At 47.8% G+C, this 22965-nt stretch overlaps 1 long non-coding RNA gene across 1 annotated transcript in view; it reads left to right on the forward strand.

Moving 5' to 3' along the window:
- Positions 1 to 22965, forward strand: part of LOC138522734 (uncharacterized) — a 190151-nt gene that overhangs the window by 99908 nt on the left and 67278 nt on the right. Inside the window, exon 3 of the long non-coding RNA XR_011283329.1 lies at positions 19722 to 19906. This is a non-coding gene — a long non-coding RNA (uncharacterized lncRNA). The remainder of the gene's footprint in view (positions 1 to 19721; positions 19907 to 22965) is intronic.

Raw genomic sequence — 22965 nt, forward strand, 5'->3', positions numbered from 1 at the left:
AGCATTCAGTATTTCTATATTGGAAGGGCGGCCTAGCATTCAGTATTTCTATATTGGAAGTGCGGCCCAGCATTCAGTATTTCTATATTGGAAGGGCGGCCTAGCATTCAGTATTTCTATATTGGAAGTGAGGCCCAGCATTCAGTATTTCTATAATGGAAGTGCGGCCTAGCATTCAGTATTTCTATATTGGAAGTGAGGCCTAGCATTCAGTATTTCTATATTGGAAGGGCGGCCTAGCATTCAGTATTTCTATATTGGAAGTGAGGCCTAGCATTCAGTATTTCTATATTGGAAGGGCGGCCTAGCATTCAGTATTTCTATAATGGAAGTGCGGCCTAGCATTCAGTATTTCTATATTGGAAGGGCGGCCTAGCATTCAGTATTTCTATATTGGAAGTGCGGCCTAGCATTCAGTATTTCTATATTGGAAGGGCGGCCTAGCATTCAGTATTTCTATATTGGAAGTGAGGCCTAGCATTCAGTATTTCTATATTGGAAGGGCGGCCTAGCATTCAGTATTTCTATAATGGAAGTGCGGCCTAGCATTCAGTATTTCTATATTGGAAGGGCGGCCTAGCATTCAGTATTTCTATATTGGAAGTGCGGCCTAGCATTCAGTATTTCTATATTGGAAGGGCGGCCTAGCATTCAGTATTTCTATATTGGAAGTGAGGCCTAGCATTCAGTATTTCTATATTGGAAGTGAGGCCTAGCATTCAGTATTTCTATATTGGAAGGGCGGCCTAGCATTCAGTATTTCTATAATGGAAGTGCGGCCTAGCATTCAGTATTTCTATATTGGAAGGGCGGCCTAGCATTCAGTATTTCTATATTGGAAGTGCGGCCTAGCATTCAGTATTTCTATATTGGAAGGGCGGCCTAGCATTCAGTATTTCTATATTGGAAGTGAGGCCTAGCATTCAGTATTTTTATATTGGAAGGGCGGCCTAGCATTCAGTATTTCTATAATGGAAGTGCGGCCTAGCATTCAGTATTTCTATATTGGAAGGGCGGCCTAGCATTCAGTATTTCTATATTGGAAGTGCGGCCTAGCATTCAGTATTTCTATATTGGAAGGGCGGCCTAGCATTCAGTATTTCTATATTGGAAGTGCGGCCTAGCATTCAGTATTTCTATATTGGAAGTGAGGCCTAGCATTCAGTATTTCTATATTGGAAGTGAGGCCTAGCATTCAGTATTTCTATATTGGAAGTGCGGCCTAGCATTCAGTATTTCTATATTGGAAGTGCGGCCTAGCATTCAGTATTTCTATATTGGAAGTGAGGCCTAGCATTCAGTATTTCTATATTGGAAGTGCGGCCTAGCATTCAGTATTTCTATATTGGAAGTGAGGCCTAGCATTCAGTATTTCTATATTGGAAGTGCGGCCTAGCATTCAGTATTTCTATATTGGAAGTGAGGCCTAGCATTCAGTATTTCTATATTGGAAGGGCGGCCTAGCATTCAGTATTTCTATATTGGAAGGGCGGCCTAGCATTCAGTATTTCTATATTGGAAGGGCGGCCTAGCATTCAGTATTTCTATATTGGAAGGGCGGCCTAGCATTCAGTATTTCTATATTGGAAGTGAGGCCTAGCATTCAGTATTTCTATATTGGAAGGGCGGCCTAGCATTCAGTATTTCTATATTGGAAGGGCGGCCTAGCATTCAGTATTTCTATATTGGAAGGGCGGCCTAGCATTCAGTATTTCTGTATTGGAAGTGCGGCCTAGCATTCAGTATTTCTATATTGGAAGTGAGGCCTAGCATTCAGTATTTCTATATTGGAAGTGCGGCCTAGCATTCAGTATTTCTATATTGGAAGGGCGGCCTAGCATTCAGTATTTCTATATTGGAAGGGCGGCCTAGCATTCAGTATTTCTATATTGGAAGGGCGGCCTAGCATTCAGTATTTCTGTATTGGAAGTGCGGCCTAGCATTCAGTATTTCTATATTGGAAGGGCGGCCTAGCATTCAGTATTTCTATATTGGAAGGGCGGCCTAGCATTCAGTATTTCTATAATGGAAGTGCGGCCTAGCATTCAGTATTTCTATATTGGAAGGGCGGCCTAGCATTCAGTATTTCTATTTTGGAAGTGAGGCCTAGCATTCAGTATTTCTATATTGGAAGGGCGGCCTAGCATTCAGTATTTCTATTTTGGAAGTGACGCCTAGCATTCAGTATTTCTATATTGGAAGTGCGGCCTAGCATTCAGTATTTATATATTGGAAGGGCGGCCTAGCATTCAGTATTTCTATATTGGAAGTGAGGCCTAGCATTCAGTATTTCTATATTGGAAGGGCGGCCTAGCATTCAGTATTTATATATTGGAAGGGCGGCCTAGCATTCAGTATTTCTATATTGGAAGGGCGGCCTAGCATTCAGTATTTCTATAATGGAAGTGCGGCCTAGCATTCAGTATTTCTATATTGGAAGGGCGGCCTAGCATTCAGTATTTCTATTTTGGAAGTGAGGCCTAGCATTCAGTATTTCTATATTGGAAGTGCGGCCTAGCATTCAGTATTTCTATATTGGAAGGGCGGCCTAGCATTCAGTATTTCTATATTGGAAGGGCGGCCTATATTGGAAGTGCGGCCTAGCATTCAGTATTTCTTGCTATGAGGGCTGTAAGCATCCCATGTTGGAAGTGCGGCCTAGCATTCAGTATTTCTATATTGGAAGTGCGGCCTAGCATTCAGTATTTCTTGCTATGAGGGCCGTAAGCATCCCATATTGGAAGTGCGGCCTACCATTCAGTATTTCTATATTGGAAGTGCGGCCTAGCATTCAGTATTTCTTGCTATGAGGGCCGTAAGCATCCCATATTGGAAGTGCGGCCTAGCATTCAGTATTTCTTGCTGTGAGGGCCGTAAACATCCCATATTGGAAGTGCGGCCTAGCATTCAGTATTTCTATATTGGAAGTGCGGCCTAGCATTCAGTATTTCTTGCTATGAGGGCCGTAGGGGGCATAATGAAGATTCTGAATTATTTCCCCTTCCCAAGCCCCAGTAGTGAAGCTGAGAATACTGGCATTCATGACGAATAGATAACCGTTTAATTGTATCCAGATGCAGGCCCTTGGTGGGCCAAGATTTGAATGTGAACAGCAGAACGAGGGTAGGGCTGCAGACTTCCCCAAGGATAAGGTCTCAAGCTGCCAACATGTAGGGTTAGATTTAGGACTCTGCCGCCCCACCCCCAGAAATGGCCCTATTATTTGAACTACCAGGCGGATGGGGAATAGAGTACATACATTCATAATAAATAGGATGATTAATGTGGTTCTCAAGGAAGCAGGGAGGTGTATTGTGTACAGTGAGTGGGTGACTGATAAGTGAGGGGCGAGGACCAGAACATCCCATTATTTGTGATACGAGGAGCACAAAGTGATGCCAACAAATCTAGTCTAGTGCTGGGAAGGCATTGCTGGGGTGCTGGGAAGGCATTGCTGGGGTGCCTCCCTTTTTGGTATCAGGAGTAGCATATTGTTATTTCAATGGGCCAATTTGACCTCAAATTTGTCCACTAAACTCATGCGAATAACCCAGTGCACATCATGTGACTCGGTTGGCAGGGCAGGTAACATTCCAGGTAAACTCGCCAATCCAGTAGCTGGCAACCCAGGGGACGGGCTAGGGGGGCCATGTGTAAAAGGGTATGGGTAGATTAGGATGTGCCCAATTTGTCAAGGGATTATAGGGGACTGGTAGTATGTATATAGGTGGTAGCCAATGAGGGTGGTGGGATAACACTGTATACTGTTCACGTCAAGAGTGATGATTTCTTTCCTCAAAAATATGCATTTTCTTTGAACAAACGGAGAGCTCTGTGCCAGTTTGGTGCTATAGGACCTTCTGATACTTTCACTTTCATATGCAAAATAAATCTTGTTTTCTTTTCAAAGCGGTTCACCCAGCCTTTTTGCCCTAGAGAAGTGTTTTATTGTCTGTTTGTCTGGAGGTTTTGCCTTACAAAGTTGGTGACCCAAATGTGATCCCAGACGCTCTGCAGCGACAGAGGATTCCTGGCTGCATATGCGTAGGGGCCACGCCCACCTGCAGTGACCAGATCGCTATGCACAAGTTGGAGACGTTTATAGGAGCAGTGTTGCCTGAATTCCTGCCTGCTCTTTGGAGCGGGGTGCTGCTTCCAGATTGTGCAGGCCGTTGATGGGACCCTCTGACAGAGGAACTCAGGAGAGTACATAGATGTAAGTGCACATTTGCAGGACAAAACAATAAGGGCAAGGGGCGTGGGAGTGTTGAGGAGTGTGTGTTTTGATGGTGAGGTGGATGTGGACTGGAAAATCCATGTGGCATTATAAATGTATTTTTTTATATGGATTGATGTAATGGTATATATATGAGGTAAAAGGATGATAAGAGAGTAACGGGATCCTCTCCGATGGGGGGAAGAAGGCAGCACCGCAGAACTAAGGAGAAAAGAGTAATCAGGGCAGATACAGGGGTCACTCTGCTTGATATAAAGAGGGCCTGAGGATGAATAGTATATTTTTTGGTGTTTTCGTTGTGGTGCTAAATACCGAGGAGGGGTCCAGCTTTGTTGTTTTTTATAAATATATATACATATAATTTTGGGGGATGACAATAATGTGTGCATGGTTGGTGTGAGAGTGTGTGAATTATAGTTGTGTGGTGAAATGAGGTGTGGGTGTGAAGAGGGACGAGTGGGGGAGAGGGGACAGAAACAGGAAAGGAGTGGGGAAGGAGCATTAAGGCACTTCTGGATTTGAGCCTGAATTGATTAAAGAGGTTACGAGTGAGTAGGGCCGAACAAAATTGAGCGGTCGACTCCATTGGAATATAATGGTATGCTGCTCCCTTTGTATTGGGAGAAAATGATGAAATATCATAAGTAATGGGTCGCTGAGAGAAGCGGAGGCCCAAACCCTTAAGTATCACGGCGCTGGCACAACTTAGAGTAAAACAGACAGAACATTAGACAGAACATAAGAACATGAGCAAGAAGGTCCAGTAGGGTTAGGTCCAGGGAGGTTACCCCAATGTCAGATTGGACGTGTTTGTCGAACAACAATGTTTTTAGCTGTTTTCTGAACATAAAGTAAAAACTGATGATTTGCATCAGCTGAGTACGGAAACATACCTAAGCATTTTATATATATGGATATGTCTCTGTCTGTCTACACACATGACGATAAGACGATGTGAACCTTATTCCAGATCAATCTTCATGCACTAGTTATGCCATGTTTGATTTATCTTGACATTCTTATTAAATGTAAACAGCTAATGGTTGTTTCCGACATGAAAAATAAAATAAAGAATGAAAAGAAGCCAAAGGTATGGCCTCAAAGAGACTGTTGCTATTTTTGCTACCCACTCCATGTTTTTTGGTTTTGGTGCATTTGCTGACACCAACGCCACCTTTGTGGAAAAGCTTTACTAACAGAAAACTGAATAAAGGGTGATGGGGTTATCTAGTTGCCATGATAACACTTGCAATGAATTAGATAGAGCACAATTTGTTGATTGCTATGTCCTTTCGCCACGTGCACCGCCAGTATGTTTTTACAATGGTTGTGCCAATCAGGAGGTTTCTTAGGAAGCAAGTGCTTTCATTCTAGTTAAGACGCTGGGGGATCCTTCCTTTGCTGGCTGCCCAGCCCGGTCCACCTCTAGGTGCCAAGCTCTGTTCTTTTCTAGTCTTCTCCCCCTGGGCCGGTCTTCCTTTCATCCTTGAGTTGAAATACAGGACACCCCCCAAACCTGAATGATGAAACAGTCCAAAGGAGTATATATGGCTCGTAGTTGGCAGGCATTTTACTCTTAGTAACAAATGAATTGTGCACCAAGCCCAGCGTGCCCTAGATGCAGAGGGGTTTCAGGCTTCATTTACTATCACAGACAAGTTATCGAAATGGTGTTCATCCTTATCTTCCTAAAATGCACTTTGATTCTGTTTATAGCAGCCACCCTCCTGCATGCCGGGGGCTGGAGGGGTGCTAGGCATGGGCTGCCTGGTTTCCAGTCCCAAGGTCACTTCATACCCCGTAATGTGGGCTTCCTGGCGGGCAAGATGGGCTGTGTGCAGATAGCTGTTGCCCTACTTCCTGTCTGTCTCTGGTGGGGTCCTTCTGTCGCCTCCCCCTATGAGGCCCAGAGATAGGGCCTCCCACCCCAACAGGCTAACAGAAAGGGCACAGCAAGCCCCACTCAGGCATTAGTTGCTATTTATAAGGGGTTAATTCCAGTAGCCATTGATAGACCCTACGTTTTGTGACAAGAACTGTATTCAGGGCCTTTTTGTCCTGTAACCATACAAAAAACACCAGTTAGCTACCCACATGTATTTCTTTTTTAATACAATTACAGTATGTCACACAAAATAGTTGTAAACAATCTCCATTATTTTTATGTGACAAATCAAAAAGCTTTTATATTTTTGGAGAATGTCACATTTTGCTCACGTCATGTATGAAACATGCCATTGAAATGCAATGTAAAACAACATTACTTTTTCACAAATTATGTTTTATTGTGACTCTTGAAAGTAAATATACAAAACCTACATGCCATTTTCTTTAGCCCCAACCCATCCCGGACATGCCAAGTGCCACCCTACCGCATACCTGCCAACCCACCCTACCCCTATCCTGTCTAGACCCCACCCCTCGCCCACTCTACTCCATGCCCCCACACATAACCCAGCCCCATGTGCACCCAACTCTTTTCTAAACCACCTATTTCCACTCCCAACCTAACACATGCCTGCCTACTCCCACCCTACAATGCACCTGCCCCAGGGACATCATTTAAGGGTCGCAGCTGCAACACCTGAGGTCTGCCTTGCTAACCCTGTGGTCTCCCCTGCTACCCTTAAAAATATTTGTTTTTTCATGGAAGCCCCAAGGTGTTGGCCAGCGCCACGTGGCTCTTTGTTTCTGGAGTGGCTGTGTTTCTTGTTCAGGTCCCTTAAAAAAAGTACAGCACTTTGTGCAGTGACCCTAAATCAGAAATATTAGGAATTACAAATAATTAGGCTTTATGGAATTCTATACAATAATTAGTAGAGTCATTCATGGTTTATTTCAGGCACACTTCAGGGATAAGTCCCTGATTTAGTCTGTTCTTAAACTCAGCCTTTCATCCTTCTGAGATCGACAAATGAGTACCAACACATGTTATATTGTATGTATATCTGTTCTATATAAAGTGCTTAATCGTAGGTGCTATATAATAACACATCATTATCATTTGGCCTTGAACGTCTGCTTGCATTCGCAGTAATTTGGTTATATGAGCCTATACGCACTGATATTAATTATACATGTGGTGATCCATTCTTTTATGAAATGTACATCACATTATACTGATATCATAACCATATTTTCTGTAGTATAATTAGGAACAATGCTATGTGAGGACACTTCCTGTTTTGTCAAAGGGTGAAAGGTCTTGTTCCATCGCTTCCTGTGATGTCACTTTGGGGTGGTGTCAAATTACTTTATTTCCTGTGATGTCAAGGGTTGTGTGATGTCACTTCCTCTACCTCTGGCATTTTTGTGAAATTATGTCCCTGACCTGCCCATCCCAAACCTACCTCACACATGTCTACCCCATCCTACCTCATGCCCAGCTATCTTAACCCTACCACCGCTATACCACTCCTGGATGCACCCTCCCTACCCCAAAATGCCTACCCCATACCACCTCACAACCCAGCTATCCTAACCCTACCCAACTCTACCTTATAACTGCCTACCCAACCCCATACCACTCTTAACTACCCTCACCCACTATATGCCTGCCCCTCCCCAACCTACCCCACACATGACTACCGCCTCCTACCTCACACCAAGCTATACTAAACCTACCCACCTCTGCCATATGATTGCATACCTAACCCTATACCACTCCAGACTACAGCCATCCTATTATGCCTGCCCATTCCCACCCTAGACCACACATACCTACCCCATCCTACCTCACACCCTGCTATTTTAACCCTACCCAACTCTACCCTATGGCTGCCTACCGAACCCTATACCAGTCTTCACTACACCCACTATACTATGTGCCTGCCCATCCCCACCCAACCGCACACATGCCTACCCCATCCTACCTCCTGTCTACACTCTCTCTGCCCCACCTCGGTCTACATCGATCTTAATCCAAGCATACCAAACCCCACACTCCACACCTTCCTCACCCACCTTACCCCATTCCTGCCTACACCCACCCTACCCATACTATGCCAGCACCCATGCTTCCTGCCCACACCAACAGTATCTTCACCCACCGTGGATCACTCCTGAGTGCCACACAACCATCCACTATAGCTCACCTACCCACACTCACTGATCATGTCACCATAAACTCTTATACACGCTCAACATACTCATACAAGTACCATACATGTCTGCAAGTTAGTATTTGATGTAACGTAGTATTAGTGATATACACAAAAGACGTCCATGCCCCGCATTGAACCTCAGTCTTTTCACCATGTGTTTTACTAATGTTATGTGCCTGCACAGAGCACATGCCCGAGAAGAGCAGAGAACACTCGAAGGCTCCAGACAAAGCGATCACAGACAGTATGTCCGGTACATAGAGATGAGATCACCATCCAGCAGTGATTCACCCTCATCCAGTGATGACCAATGCAAAACGTTATATGTATGAGCATTGAATAACAACACAGCGACGCAACACAGCCCAGTCCTCATGCATGACGTCAATGGCACACCCTCGAGTTCCGGGGGCGACAGTCAATATAATCAGTGAAGATGCTTACAATGCACTCTCCAGGGCTCCAAAACTCGAGAGATCCACCACTGACATCTTCCCATACGGATCTACCACCCCACTTCCGTGCAAAGGAGTAGTCACTGCCACCTGCACCCACAAGGCCCACACATCAACGATATCGACACACATCCTCAAAATCGAAGTAAACAGCGGATGCATCCTTAGCTTCCGAATGGCAGTGGAAATCGGCTTTGTACACATATTATATCAACAGAAGGCCCACAAGTACTTTACATGGCCAGAAGACATCGAAGAGGCCTTCCCGCACCTGTTCAAAGGCTTGGGAAAAATGAAAAACTGAAAATTCAACTACACATCAACCAAGACTTCAAGCCAGTGGCTCAACACTACAGGGGCATACCCATCAATATACAGTGACAAGTCGAAGAAGAGATGGGCACACTTCTGAATACAGCACATCATTGAACATGTGACAGGACCCACCCCTTGGGTATCACTCATAGTCCCGGGTTTCAAAGAAATTGCCAGATGGCTCCAAAAGACTGTGAATGTACATGAGGAGACCTAATAAGGCAATTGAGCGGGAACAGCGTCAAGTACCCAGGATCACTGAAATGATCCATTTTCTACATGATGCAAAATATTTCTTCAAACTGGACCTCACGAAAGGCTATCACCAGCTCGAGATCACCCCTGAATCTAGATACATCACAACCTTCGTCACCCACATGGGTCTCTTCCAATACAAGAGGCTCAGTTGCGGCATCTCATCCACCGCAGAAATCTTTCAGGAGGAGAATCACAAAGTCATCCGCCATGTCTCCAATTGCCTCCACTTTTCCGACGATATCCTGGTGCTTGGCAAGTCAAAAGAGGAACACAACGCGGCTCTCGAAAAAGCAGTTCTCTTTCTCAATAAGAACAAATCTGAGTTCAGCAAATGATCACTCAGGTTCTTTGGCCATATGTTCTCGGAGAAAGGTATGCAACTCCACCCAGAGAAGGTGGCAGCATTAAACACAGCACTGCCACCTCAGAAGCTCTCAGAATTACGCTCATTCCTTGGCCTCGCGAGCTACATCTCAAAATACCTCCATAATTACGCCACAGTCAGCAATCCTCTTCGTCTCCTCACCCGGAAAGACCAACCATTCGAATGGTCGGCAGACTGCCAGCAAGCCTCCAAGACCATAAGAAACAATATCTCCAAGGCAGAAGACATGGCCTACTTCAACGCTGAGAGACAGACTGAAGTCATCATCGATGTCAGCCCCGTGGACCTGGGCACAATTCTCACGCAACAAGACTCCTCGGACCGAGCCAACATTTTCATTGTAGCCTATGCAAGCAGGAGCCTCACAACAATGGAACAAGCAAACTCATAGGTGAGGAAGGAGAGCCTGGCCATGGAGTGGGCCTGTGAGTACTTTTAACTCTTACTGTACGCAAAGGAATTCACCATTATCACCGACCACCAAGCCCTCTTGACAATCTATGGAGACCCAAAAGCAAGAGTGCCACAGAGGATAGCACAATAGGGACTAAGATTACAAGACTACAAGTTCACCATTTCACATCGTCCAGGCAAATAAATTAACCCAGCTGCCTACCTGTCCAGCGCCTCCATCGCTGATGCATACATTAACTACAAATACATCATCCACCACTTACAGCGTTTGCCCGTTGGCTGGACCACGCTAGCAAGAGAATCACAATGGGACCCGGCAAACTCAGGAATTAAACCAGAAACGAACCCAAGCCCATAAAGATTGACGTACAATGCATGGAGCTGGTACTGGACGAGCTCACAATCATAGACAACTACATCATCATAAAGGCTGCAAAGTTATCATTCGGAATCGCTGAGGGAAAAGACGGTCATGCTCGCGCACGAAGGCCATCAGGGGGTAGCATCCACAAAACACCTCCTAAAACAGAAAGTATGGTTCCCCAAAATGAACGCCATTGTGGAGGAAATATTAGGCAAATGCGCCATCTGCGCCCTGGTCGCTCCGCCCTCTCATCCCAACCCACTGCAGATGTCCCAGCTCCCAGAAAGCGTTTGGGAAGAACTGGCCATAGACTTCTTCAGACCACTGCAAAACGGCGCATATGTCCTCATACTAATCGATGAATATTCACGTTTCCCAGATGTCTAGCTCATCGAATCAACAGCTTCCACTTGTGTCATCCCCGCATTGGACTGCATGCTGTCAAAGTATGGAATACCACAGATCATAATATCAGACAATGGTCCACCTTTCACCAGCCATGACTTTGAAAACTTTGCAGGCTACATGGGTTCCAACACAGGAAGATAACCGACAATGGCCTCAAGCCAACAGCATCATGGAGAGGTTCATGGCTAACATCAAGAGAATACTACAAGTTGCCAACATCGTCAATAAGACTTTTGAACAAGCGCTATACCAGCTCCTGAGTGAGTATCGGCACATGCCACAAGGCACCACGGGTGTGTGCCCGTCAGACCTCATGTTCTGCAGGACAAAATGAACACGACTTCCGGAAAGTGACAAGCATGAGCCTGCAACACCTGAGGACCAACAGGCCAGGACCCAAGACCAAGCAGAAAAAAATAAAATAAAAGATAAAGCAGACACCCGTCGAAGGGCAAAAGAGCGTGAAATAGAACCGGGAGATCACGTCCTAGTTCAGCAATCAAAAGTAAGCAAAGAGGACCCCATGTTTGCACCCGAATGGCTGGTGGTAACCAGCAAAAAGGGCACCATGATAACGGCCAACGGAAACCATCAACAGTCCGTAACGCGAAACTCTTTACACTTCAAGAAAGTCACAGGACCACCCCTCACAGCAAGGGAACCGGTGAGCAGCAGCCAAGAGGACCGTTTCTCAGATGACTCTTACCAAGGGGATGGCGAGCAGCAGCCAAGAGGACCGTTTCTCAGATGACTCTTACCAAGGGGATGGCGAGCAGTAGCCAAGAGGACCGTTTCTCAGATGACTCTTACCAAGGGGACGGCGTGCAGCAGACACGAGGACTGTTCCTCAGATGACCCTTACCAAGGGGATGCTGGGCAGTCAGAGGAAGAAGCCAGCAGTGGAGAGGTGAAGGCTCCTGATGACCACAATTAATCACTGCGCCACAGAACTGTTGCATCAAGCACCAGAGACTGATTGAAGAAATGGGGTAAGCCGGCTGGGGAACTGACATTTTAAAAACGGGGGCGATGTCATGTCTTGAAGATGGGGCCATGCGCTCGCCCACATCGTTGTGTGGGAAGGCCCTTGTTTGTTTGTCTGTACCGGCCGCTTGAGTGTGTACCTTTATTTCTACGCGGTCAGGCGTCCTGCCTTGAGAGGTCCTTGTGGCAGGAGAGGCTGTATCGCACAGACTGGTGCTTATGCCTGACCCAAGTGTTTGCTGCACTCTTGCCTAAGATTGTAATATACTATAAACAAGCGCAAACGCCAAACAAATGGCTTTGCCAGTGCTTGAGGTTTTTTAAGTGTGGTATGGAAAAGTCCCCTCTCCCCCACCATCTGTACATCCCATGGACTCTCAGATCCAGAACATGTGTCCATGACAAAGTGAGCACTGAAAGCAGGGCGCTGCTGCTGCTGCAGCTGGAGCCGGTGACTGTGTGCCCTGACATGTGTCCCAGTAGCAGGAAGCTGCTGCAGCTGCAGCCAGAAGCGGGCGCTGCTGCAGCTGGAGCCGGGGACTGTGTGCCCTGACACGTGTCCCAGTAGCAGGAAGCTGCTGTAGCTGCAGCCGGAAGCGGGCGCTACTGCAGCTGGAGCTGGGGGACTCTGTGCCCTGACACGTGGCCCAGTAGCAGGAAGCTGCTGCAGCTGCAGCCAGAAGCGGGCACTGCTGCACGTGGAGCCGGGGCCTCTGTGCCCTGACACGTGGCCCAGTAGCAGGAAGCTGCTGCAGCTGCAGCCAGAAGCGGGCACTGCTGCACGTGGAGCCGGGGACTGTGTGCCCTGACACGTGGCCCAGTAGCAGGAAGCTGCTGCAGCCGTAAGCAGCTGCAGCTGCAGCCGGATGCGGGTGCTGCTGCAGCTGGAGCTGGGGACTGTGTGCCCTGACACGTGTCCCAGTAGCAGGAAGCTGCTGCAGCTGAAGCCGGAAGCGGGCGCTGCTGCAGCTGGAGCCGGGGACTGTGTGCCCTGACACGTGTTCCAGTAGCAGGAAGCTGCTGCAGCTGCAGCTGGAAGTGGGCGCTGCTTCAGCTGGGGACTGTGTGGTTCGCCAGTGCCGTTATTTTTCTGCTCCTGGTTCACCAGTGCCGTTAGTTTCCTGCTCCTGTTTCGGGTTGTGTATGGTGAAGGAAGCGGTCCAGTGGGAGTAGTTGCAGAAATTCCAGCCCAGGAAGGAGTCCGGTCGCTTATGAGGCGGAAAGAGCAGGGCGTCTATTTGGGAATTCTTCAGGTTGTTAGTCAGAAACCTGTGCAGTTCCCTTAGGGACCACTGCAAAAGATTTAAGACTACAGGTGTTTGGCAGTAAACCCACTTGGTAGCAGTCTGTACCACACAGATTTACTTGGTAGCTGTGGCTGAGCAGTCAGACTTCCCTCAAGAAGAGTTAGGCAGTATGTAGAGTATACACAATAGGTACAGGGACACAGTAGCACAAGCAAACACGGACCAGAGCTTTGCTGTAAAAGTATATAATTATTTATTTAAAGACACACTTGTAAATTACACTAGCAAAAAGAGGTAATTAAATTCAGCACACAGTCACTATCATATATATACAACCCTATTCACTTATTAGACAAGTCTTAGTGAGAAACGCCACTTATTTTCAGACAGAGGTGAGCGCTTAACATAAGATGGCACTCTAATAAGTTATAAAGAAAGGGAGGGAAAAAGGCAGAGTTAAGGAAGCACACAAGTTTCAATTACTTTTAAAAGAACCACAGTAAGGCAGGATAGGCAGAGTTCTAGTGGAGAGCAAGGAAGTCAATTGCAAGGCCCCCCCTTGGAGAGAGCAAGCAGAAGGGGTCCAGGTTCACACAGTGGGGTTATGCCCAAAGAGTCTTGTAGATAGTTCGCACAAAAAGGATGAAATTCAAGACAGGAAAAGTTAGCTAGGTTGTCCCAGGCTGGCCCAGGTTAGAAAGTCGAGGCTTTACTGTAACCCCGAACGATCTGTCGCAAGGGAAGCCAGGCGGGACACAGTACCTTAAGTGTGAAGGAAGCTCCAGCGGGGGCAGTTGTTCCTGGCAGCAGGTCCAAGTCAGTGTTTCGTCCAGAGAAAGAAGAGGTCTCGCCGTGGAGGAAAGATGAAGGTCGTTGCACTGCCAGGGAGGAAGAAACCAGCCGCGGAGTCCTCCGGTTAAAAGGTACTACCCTTCTCTTTGCGGTAGTGGTAAACCGTGGTATTCCGGGTTACCGGGGTGCTTGGCACGGGCAAGGCAGCCACGAGATGCTCCAGGAAGGTGAAAAGAAGGTAGACTGGTTATCCCCACCAGTCGAAGGAAGAAGACTCTCCGGGCTGGAGATCTCCTCTGTCGTTGGGAAAAGTGGTGAGACGGTTCAGCAGGGCTCCACCGGTGGTATCGTCGTTGCAGGTCGGCTCAGCTTCTCCCTCCTCGGATTGTTTAGGTCCAGTGGCGACTTCTCAAGTTCCAGTCCCCAAAGCCCTGCTTTTATGCAGCACACCCCCATTCACTCAGCCTAGCTGTCAATCAAACATGCTAAGTGGTGAGCCGGCCGGCTCACCACTTGGGCCAATCACACAAGAGTGCGACTTGAGTTACCAAGGTAACTCAGTCCGGGTGCCTAAACCCCCTCCCACACCCCCTGTGGTACCCAGACAGAGTGGCACCACTTTTGAAGGCTTCTGTGGAGAAGCCCGCCAAAAAGTGGAACAAAGGGCTAGACTTGAGTTGGAGTCACAGAAGAGAACACAAACGCCATTTTAGAATTGAGTTCTGGCAGAAAATACCAACTGGTGAATTAATATTAAATAAATAAACTGGCGGTATGTTCGAGGCTATAAGAATTAAATAATTAAAGTTGGTAGCCTCGAACAATGGGAAAATCCCATACAGATATATTCGCGGTCGAATATAGAAAGTAGTATCCACTGCCACCAGCCAAAACTCGATCAGGGGGGGCGGAGACGTGCCCCCTCGAACAACGGACACCAGGGCAATCGAATTGCCCCGACCAGTACATCCACAATATGATGGTTTGTACTGGTTTCTGTTCATAATTTGGGACTAGCAAAGCCAATGGTGATTTTACATGCCCTGGGAGACAGTAGTCAGTCCCAGAGTATGGAGTCTATGTTGGGGGGTCCTACGACACCCCGGGGTTAGGGCACGGAGGGTGCTGTGTAACCCACATAAAAAAACACATGAGACCATATGTAGTAAAAGACCCCATAGCCCATAAAACACATGGAAAGTTAAAGGAACACCTCAAATCATGTCTAAGAGTGGGAGTAAAAAGAGCCTCACTCTTAGCAGGAGAGAAAAATAAACCCCAATAAATCCAGCAAAGCTGCTGGGGGACTCACTAGGTTTGGGAAATTAGCCTTACAGAGAATTCTCCCTAACACAGGTTTATCTAAGGTAGGGTGTGGAGTTGATGGGTGGCACCTCGAGTCCTGGAGGCCGCGGGAATTTCCTCCACGGGACATGAGTTGGGGGAGTTTTGGAGTTGGGGGGTCGGCGCAGGGCACCAGCATTTGCTGCGAGGTCTATGCGCCGTGGTCATTTCCTCCAACAGCAAGTACAATGAGGTAGGGAGTGCCACCGCCATGGACCCGATCGGTCGGGGTTGCCACATGAGGGGCTGTTGCAAAACGTCCCCACGTTAGGAAAGGAAAGGCTGCTGGTTGTACTGCTGAGTACGACCGCATGCCTGCGATGCACTTAAGTGTGTCAGTTTAAGCCAGAGCAGTGTGACAGAGTCTCCATGTGCAAGCCCCCAAACCAACCTCCAGGGCCATTAATTAACTCCCGCTTATATGAAGGTTCTTTCTGGGGCGGTGGAGCAGGGCTTCTGATATCAGTCATGCTCTAAGGAGCCAGTGATGGCTGGCAATCGCCTGATGAAGCTGCGAGCATCGCTCCAGGTCGCAACAGCGCATTAGCCCTTCTTTTCGGCCAGTTTCCAAGCAGTGCATTGTGGGATATGTAGTAAAGTTTATCCCCCTTCCATTATGACTTACACTGTTATGTTATGTTATGTTAACGGTACTTATGTAGCGCACCGTCACCAACGGAATTGGTCCCCAGGCGCTCTGGAGTATCTGTAAATGAGAAGGTGGGATGGGTTAGTAAGGTGAAGAGGGCGTAGGATAGTGGGAGGAGTGGTGTACTGTTGGCAGCTTCAACTCGGTAGACACCGGGTGCTGAGCTTTGGTGCGAGTATTGGATCGGTGTCAGTCCGCGTGTGCTGTTGGTGCGGCTTATGTGTTGTTGCAGTGTGGTGAAGTGCGTGCAGCTGGCTGTGCGAGAGATGGTTGTGTGATTTTTTTTTAAGTATGCAGAGAGTTAGAGTTTATATTGGTTAGTGGGTTATGTGACATTTAACATGCAAGCATTCAGTTCTATCTAAGTGTGGCACTTGCTGCCCTACACAATTCAGTCTGAGTGTGGCACTCACCAACTCTAACAATACTATCCAGATACCACACAGGCCAATGTTCATAATTCTATCAAATTGCGGGACATGCCAACATTCTCAATTCCTTTTAAGTGTAGTGCTTGGCAATCTTCATAATTCCGTCCAGGTGTGGCACATGCTAACATTCACAATCCCGTCTAGATACGGCACAGGCCAAGGTTGGGAATTATGTCTGAGTGTGGCACATGCTAACATTCACAATCCTGTCTATATACGGCGCAGGCCAAAGCTAGGAATTATGTCTGCGTGTGGCACATGCTAGCATTCACAGTTCTATCTAGGTGCGACGCAGGCCAGGTTGAGGATTCCATCCATGTGTGCAATTCTCTGTAAGTGTGGTGCATGCCAACAATCTTGATCCCATCTAGATGCGATGCAGGCCAATCTACACAGTTCCCTCCAGATGTGGTACTAGCAGACATTGGTAAGTAAGTTGGTATGTATTGCAGGGCAACATTTACAGTCCATTTGCAGTGGTCGCAAGTCTTTCTAAGTATGCATTATGTAAGTCTATGGCAGTCTATGCTATGGAAAGGTAAGGTAGAGTGGCAGGGGTTTTCTGGAGTAGAGTGATTGCTCTACTCCCCACCCGTGCCACACTCACAGTTTTTGTTATTGTCTGCCGACTCCTGGCTTCATTTGCTTCCCATGCTGACACCTGCAGACACTTTGTGGAGCCGCCTCTGTTGGAGCGGCCCTTGGCCTTGGGGCCCTTCGCAGCAGGGGCTGCCGGGCAGAGGGTTGCCCTGGGGAGATGGCCTTAAAAGTGTAGAGTGAGCCAATCGAGGTGAGGGGGTAGTCTGGGAGGCGAGAGGAGGGAGGGGAGGAATTGGAAGCGAAAAGGGAACGGGGAGAAAGAACCACGTGGGTGCCGGTACCAGGAGGTACACCGGGCCTCTCAATCTTTAAAAAAAAAAAAAAGGGACCCAGGAGGGTCTTGTGCAGGGCCTCACTCACCTATGCAGCGCCTGATGGAATGGCGTCTGCACGGCGAGTGAGGGCTCTAGGCCGTTGTACACACGGGTTCGAGGCCAATCAAGGGCCGGGGGCAGTCTGGGAGGTGGGAGGAGGGAAGGGAGGAATGGGAAGCGAAAAGGGAACGGGGAGAAAGAACCACGTGGGTGCCGGTACCAGGAGGTACACCGGGCCTCTCAATCTTTAAAAAAAAAAAAAGGGACCCAGGAGGGTCTTGTGCAGGGCCTCACTCACCTATGCAGCGCCTGATGGAATGGCGTCTGCACGGCGAGTGAGGGCTCTAGGCCGTTGTACACACGGGTTCGAGGCCAATCAAGGGCCGGGGGCAGTCTGGGAGGTGGGAGGAGGGAGGGGAGGAATGGGAAGCGAAAGGGGAACGGGGAGAAAGAACCACGTGGGCGCCGGTACCAGGAGGTTCACCGGTCCTCTCAATCTTTAAAAAAAAAAAATGAGGGACCCAGGAGGGTCTTGTGCAGGGCCTCACTCACCTGTGCAGCGCCTGGTGCATGTCATGCATTTTTTTCTAGTCTTTCTCCAAGTTCTCTGCTGTATAGGTTACTGCAAATGCACGCATGGTGAAGTAAATACCCTATTTCTAGTTTCAAAGAGGCTCTTTAGTAAGAAAAAGCTGGCCTGGCATTTTGTCCTTTCCAAGTACGAGTCTAAAGTAGCGCTCTGCCCTTTCTTACGGACAACTCTTCCACTTGTGACAGAAGAGGCGAGTCCTGCCCTTTCTCCGAAATAAAGTCGACGTCGGTTGCTAAAGGCACGACCATGGGGGACCCCCAGTGTGTTGCTGTCAAGCTCACGGTTACACAGTTACTGCAGCGGGTAATTTTTAAGTGGAACGTGCGGTTTGGTTCTCGAGAAAAATGCGCCACCAAATGCGTGCTAACCCAAGTTGGAAAGAGGTTTTTATAAATCCATCTTGGGAAAGCGGCCGGTTGTGGTGAGCCACAAGTTTTAGTAAAATGTCAGGCTTCACCTGGTACAGTATTGTCTGGTCCGTGGCTGGGGGGATCATCACCGGTTTATGAGATCCATGGATTCAGCTTAATTTCTATCTGGTAAAGGCACCATGTTCCATTTGGTATCAAGAGGGGCAACGGACATGTTGCAGCATGGATGGATGTAGAACTAGAAGGTGTACGCGGGCGGAGGGTGCTCGCAAGTGCCATCACCTGCATGACAGTGTAAAGGGCAGTAACCTGCTTGCTTGGCCAGAAGAGGTCTTTCACCGCGTGTGGGGTAGAGGCACGTAGTGGGTGCCCTACGATGGGGTTAGTATGGCCTTGGGTGATGTATGACCTTAAAGACAGCAGGTCAGGCCCGAGCAGGGCTGTTGCGCCGGAAGATTAGGGCGATACATGGGATCCTGCACTCAGAACCAGGGCCTGCCTGCCAGGAAGAGCCAGCGGCTGTGTGCCTTCTCCAAGGGTGGTAGAGGGCACGACATGTGAGGAACAGTTGGCGCTGCAAGCATACGGGTGAAGCGTTTTGAGAAGCAGCGGGGATTCGCGTGGGATGAGTAGGCGGATGGGAGGGGACGTGATGAGAAGTTGTATAGGGGAGTACTTGAGGCTTGGGGAACCCTGGTCAGATAGCTGAGGGTTTGCAGCGCTATATAAATGCTGAATTATTACATCTCGCTTGGAGAGCAAGATGACACGAAGCAGCTCAGGTTCAAGCACCGGGTCCGCCCGGAGAAACGTCTGGGTATTAAACATGTTATAAATAACTCAGCGCCTCTTGGGAGTCTAAGCGGCGGGGGCGCCTGGTGGTTGCAATGAGGGCTCAGCTTCCCCCAATACACGGCGCTCCCCCAGCCCAGGAACACCTGCAGGGGCAGGCCGGTCTCAGACACAAAGGCCTTGGGGGAGTTGTGCCTATTATGGACTTTGGGAAAAAGGGGGAAGCAGGTTTTGGACACGGAGCAGTCGCCGCACCTTCAGAGCTATTTTCACAATTGTTTGCTGTGTTTATTATTGGTGAAAATAAATCTGGGCCTTTTATGCCAAAAAGAAGACCTGTCTCATTCTGCACCTCACTGGTGGGGAGAAGAAAGGGGCTGAGAGGAATGAGCAAGGGTGATGGACATTGGTGTAATAATGGACACATGCCCAGGTTATGTGCCCGGACACATGCCCCAGTAGTGTGTTAGATGTGCTTACGTGCAGGCATTTGCCACATAATGCATAGGACTGTGCATCCTTCTCCAGGAAATATTCCCTAAGTTCCTCCGGCCCCTCACTTATCCCCAGGGCCGTGGAGGAAAGTGCTGCTGCAATGTGTGTGATGAGCTGGAAATACTAATGCACTTCACTTCTAACCCCAGCTTTTCTCTTCTTATCTTCAAGCCATTCTATACATCTCCAAGGGCTGCGCCTCGACCTGTGTCGCCAGCACCGGAAGGAACGAGCGAGTCATGTGCTGCAAAACAGACCTGTGCAACAAACTTGGGAGGCCCGTCGCCCCCGCCCCTGCCCCGCCACGTCTCCCGTGACGGCAGTGGCGTCTTGCAGCCCAGAGCCAGACTTCCCAGGTAAGGGGGGGGGGGCTGGCCGAGTCATCTTGCTGTATGTGCGTGAGGGCAGGAATTGGGCGGGGAGACCATGCAACACGCCTGTGAGATAGGGAGACGGGTAGTGGCCATTCCAAAGAGCACGAGCAGAGAGGAACTGAAAACGTTGCCCCTACCCCCCGACTCTTCTCCCCAACTTCCTCTGTGCGCTCACAGCTCCCCATGGATGTCATTTAGGGGGTCACCAGGGTTGGCAACGTGGTCTCCCTTGCTATCCCTAAAAAGATTTATTTTTTTTAAATAATATTTTTTATTTTTATTTTTTTAGATTGAGCTCATGGTCTGTGCCCAGCAGCATGTGGCTCTTTGTTTCTGGAGTGGCTGGTTTTCTGATAGCTATAGCCGGTAAGATAGCTCAGTGAGTTGAGTGCTGGCTGCAGCAATGTGTGTTTGATCTGCAGGTTGCATGTTCGACTCCCAGCAAGGTCAACTCAGCCTTTCTTCCTGCTGAAGTTGATAAATGAGCACCAACACAGGTTGGGTGTTATAGTATGTATATTTGTTCTATATGAAGCGCTTAGGCGTAAGTTCTATATAATAACACATCATTATCGTTTGGCCTTGGACGTCTGCTTGCATTCACAGTCATTTGGTGATATGGGCCTATACACACTGATCCTAATGATACATATGGCGGTCCATTCTTGTTTGAAATGTATATCACATTATAGTGATATCGTAACCATATTGTACAAGTGTACTTAGAAACAATGCTATGTTATGTCACTTCCTGTTTTTGTATTCTGTGGATATGGAGTTTTTAGACAAACTCCATAGGCATCATCTTTTTCTGTGTGTCACACAGCACCCTCAGTGCAGTGGCACAGGGGTGTCTTTCAGACTTCCCAAGGAGTAAATACCTTTGTGGAAACAGAGAAATTGATATGAGGCCGGGAAGCCCAAAGGAAACACACCAACACAGGTTACAAAGAACATACAAAGCGCTTTATTCAAAGATACAACAATTACCAAAAGTCAATTGACAAACGGATAGCTATTCGGCCCTCAGAGTAACAGAACGAACTATCAATGGTAGTTCGCCGTGTTAGTGTGAGAGACCGTACATTGGGGTACTCAGGTTTTTATACTTTTTATCCGGCTCTGGCCAACCCCCTCACGGGTTAACCATTCTTAGAACCAGGCCTAGAGTTCGTAGCCAGGTCGATCCCATAATGTATGCATTTTGATCAGTTCCGCTGATACAGTTGTTCATTTACACATAGGTCAGGGATAGGACAAAGTCTTAGTTCGCGACCCCAACAAGTGGCCTGCAGGCATCTTACTTATTCATGTGTGCGGAGGTCACAACGGCCAGAATCCCACTCGAAATGTCATTCGGCCTCCATTTTCTTGGTCAGGGTGACTTCCACACTACAAGAGAACCTAAAATGGCGGCTAAATCCAAGATGGCGATTTACACAATACATTAAGGTCAAGACCTTGCCGCGGAATCTATTTACACAATGTTTTTTAGACAGCTTGGCGTAGGCCAACACACACTCAAACAATGCGATAGGAGGTATAATATTATTTCGATTTCGACACCTTCTCGGGGACTGACTACCGTCTCCCAGTGCATGTAAAGTTAAATTGGCTTTACTAGACTTTTTAAATTTTTAGACCCAGCACACACTATCTTCCTATAGAGTGCTGGAGGTATTGCCTAGCATCCCCTTTGTCTAAGCACTCATATAACAGTCAAATGTTACCCTTTCCTCTTGAAATGGCTGGCGGCAGTGGTTTTAGAACAAACTACCATGATTTTTCCCCACCGCGAACACCGGTAGCTAAAAATCGGGTCAGCCATGTTTTTCAATATGGCGCCCAAGACCCCTCTGTAAAAACAGACTCTGGTCATCTTTTTTTGCTGTTTCTTTTAGGAAAGGTCCTTCTTCTGTTTAACTCTGCATGCCAAACCAGGTTTGGTCGCTTTGTTCGATACCCTTTGGCGGGCTTCAGTGCAGAAGCCCTCCTCTGGTGCCTGAGTGTCTGGGGTGGACACGATGTGAGGGAGGTGCCCGAAACTCCCTGTGCTTAGTCTTCTAGGAGACCTGAATGCACTCTGGCGTGATTGGCTGGCTGACTGTCCGGCAAGGACAGCTACCCTGCTGGGTGAGTGGCAGCTAGGCTGGAATGAATGGGAGAAAACTGTTTAAAAGCAGGACTCTGGGACTTGCAAGGCAGAGTCGACCACTGGAACGAAAGAACCGAAGACGAGTTGAAGGAAGACAACTGCTGCAACTCCTGGACCATTGGTTTGCCCGGTGAAGGCCTGCTGCAGGTCCGAATTGCCTGAAACTCCCTCAACAGAGAAGCCCCTTCATGGACGACTTCATCCCTTGAGCTGGTAGGAACAACCAACTTGTAAGCCATCTGGACACCTTCTCCATACTGGTTGAATTTTCATCAGAGTGCTGTTGAAAACCGGATAGCGAGTGAGAAGGATACCAGTCTGTGAACTTTAAGGCACTCACACCTTAAAACTGACGGTAGTGCAGGAACCTCCCGACGTCTTCCTTCTTGTCCCCACGAATGAAGCTCAGGAACAGCGAGATCTGCAAGCACTGCCAGGAACAACTGCCTCAGCTACATCTTTTCGTCATCCATAAGGTACTGTGCAAACGCGGTGTAGAAATCCTTTCCGTCACAGTGAAAGTTTGTGAAACTTTTTTTGTTCGCTCCTAATCCGACATTTAACATCCTTTTCCGGCAAAGTACTTCTAAGAACATTGGCAAAGACTAAACTGTTTACTACCGGAACTATGCTATCCTATACAAGACACTGAGCCATTGACTTTGGCACAGGCCTATTGAATTGAATTGCCTCTTGTAGTGAACTGAAACTATTTGCCCTGCCTATGAAAGTAATTGTGCTTTGATTCTTATAACCTTTGTCTTTTTACTCCCTTTTGAAAGTTACTGAAGTGCCATTTTGCTCCCTCTTCAGGGGAGCCTAACTTGTTCAGAAATGTATTGGTTTAGTACTGTAGTGTATTATAGTGTGATATTGAGCTGCTTCT

The sequence above is a fragment of the Ambystoma mexicanum genome, chromosome 1q (assembly GCF_040938575.1).
Source record: "Ambystoma mexicanum isolate Mex_15411 chromosome 1q, UKY_AmexF1_1, whole genome shotgun sequence".
Taxonomy (NCBI): Eukaryota; Metazoa; Chordata; class Amphibia; order Caudata; family Ambystomatidae; genus Ambystoma; species Ambystoma mexicanum.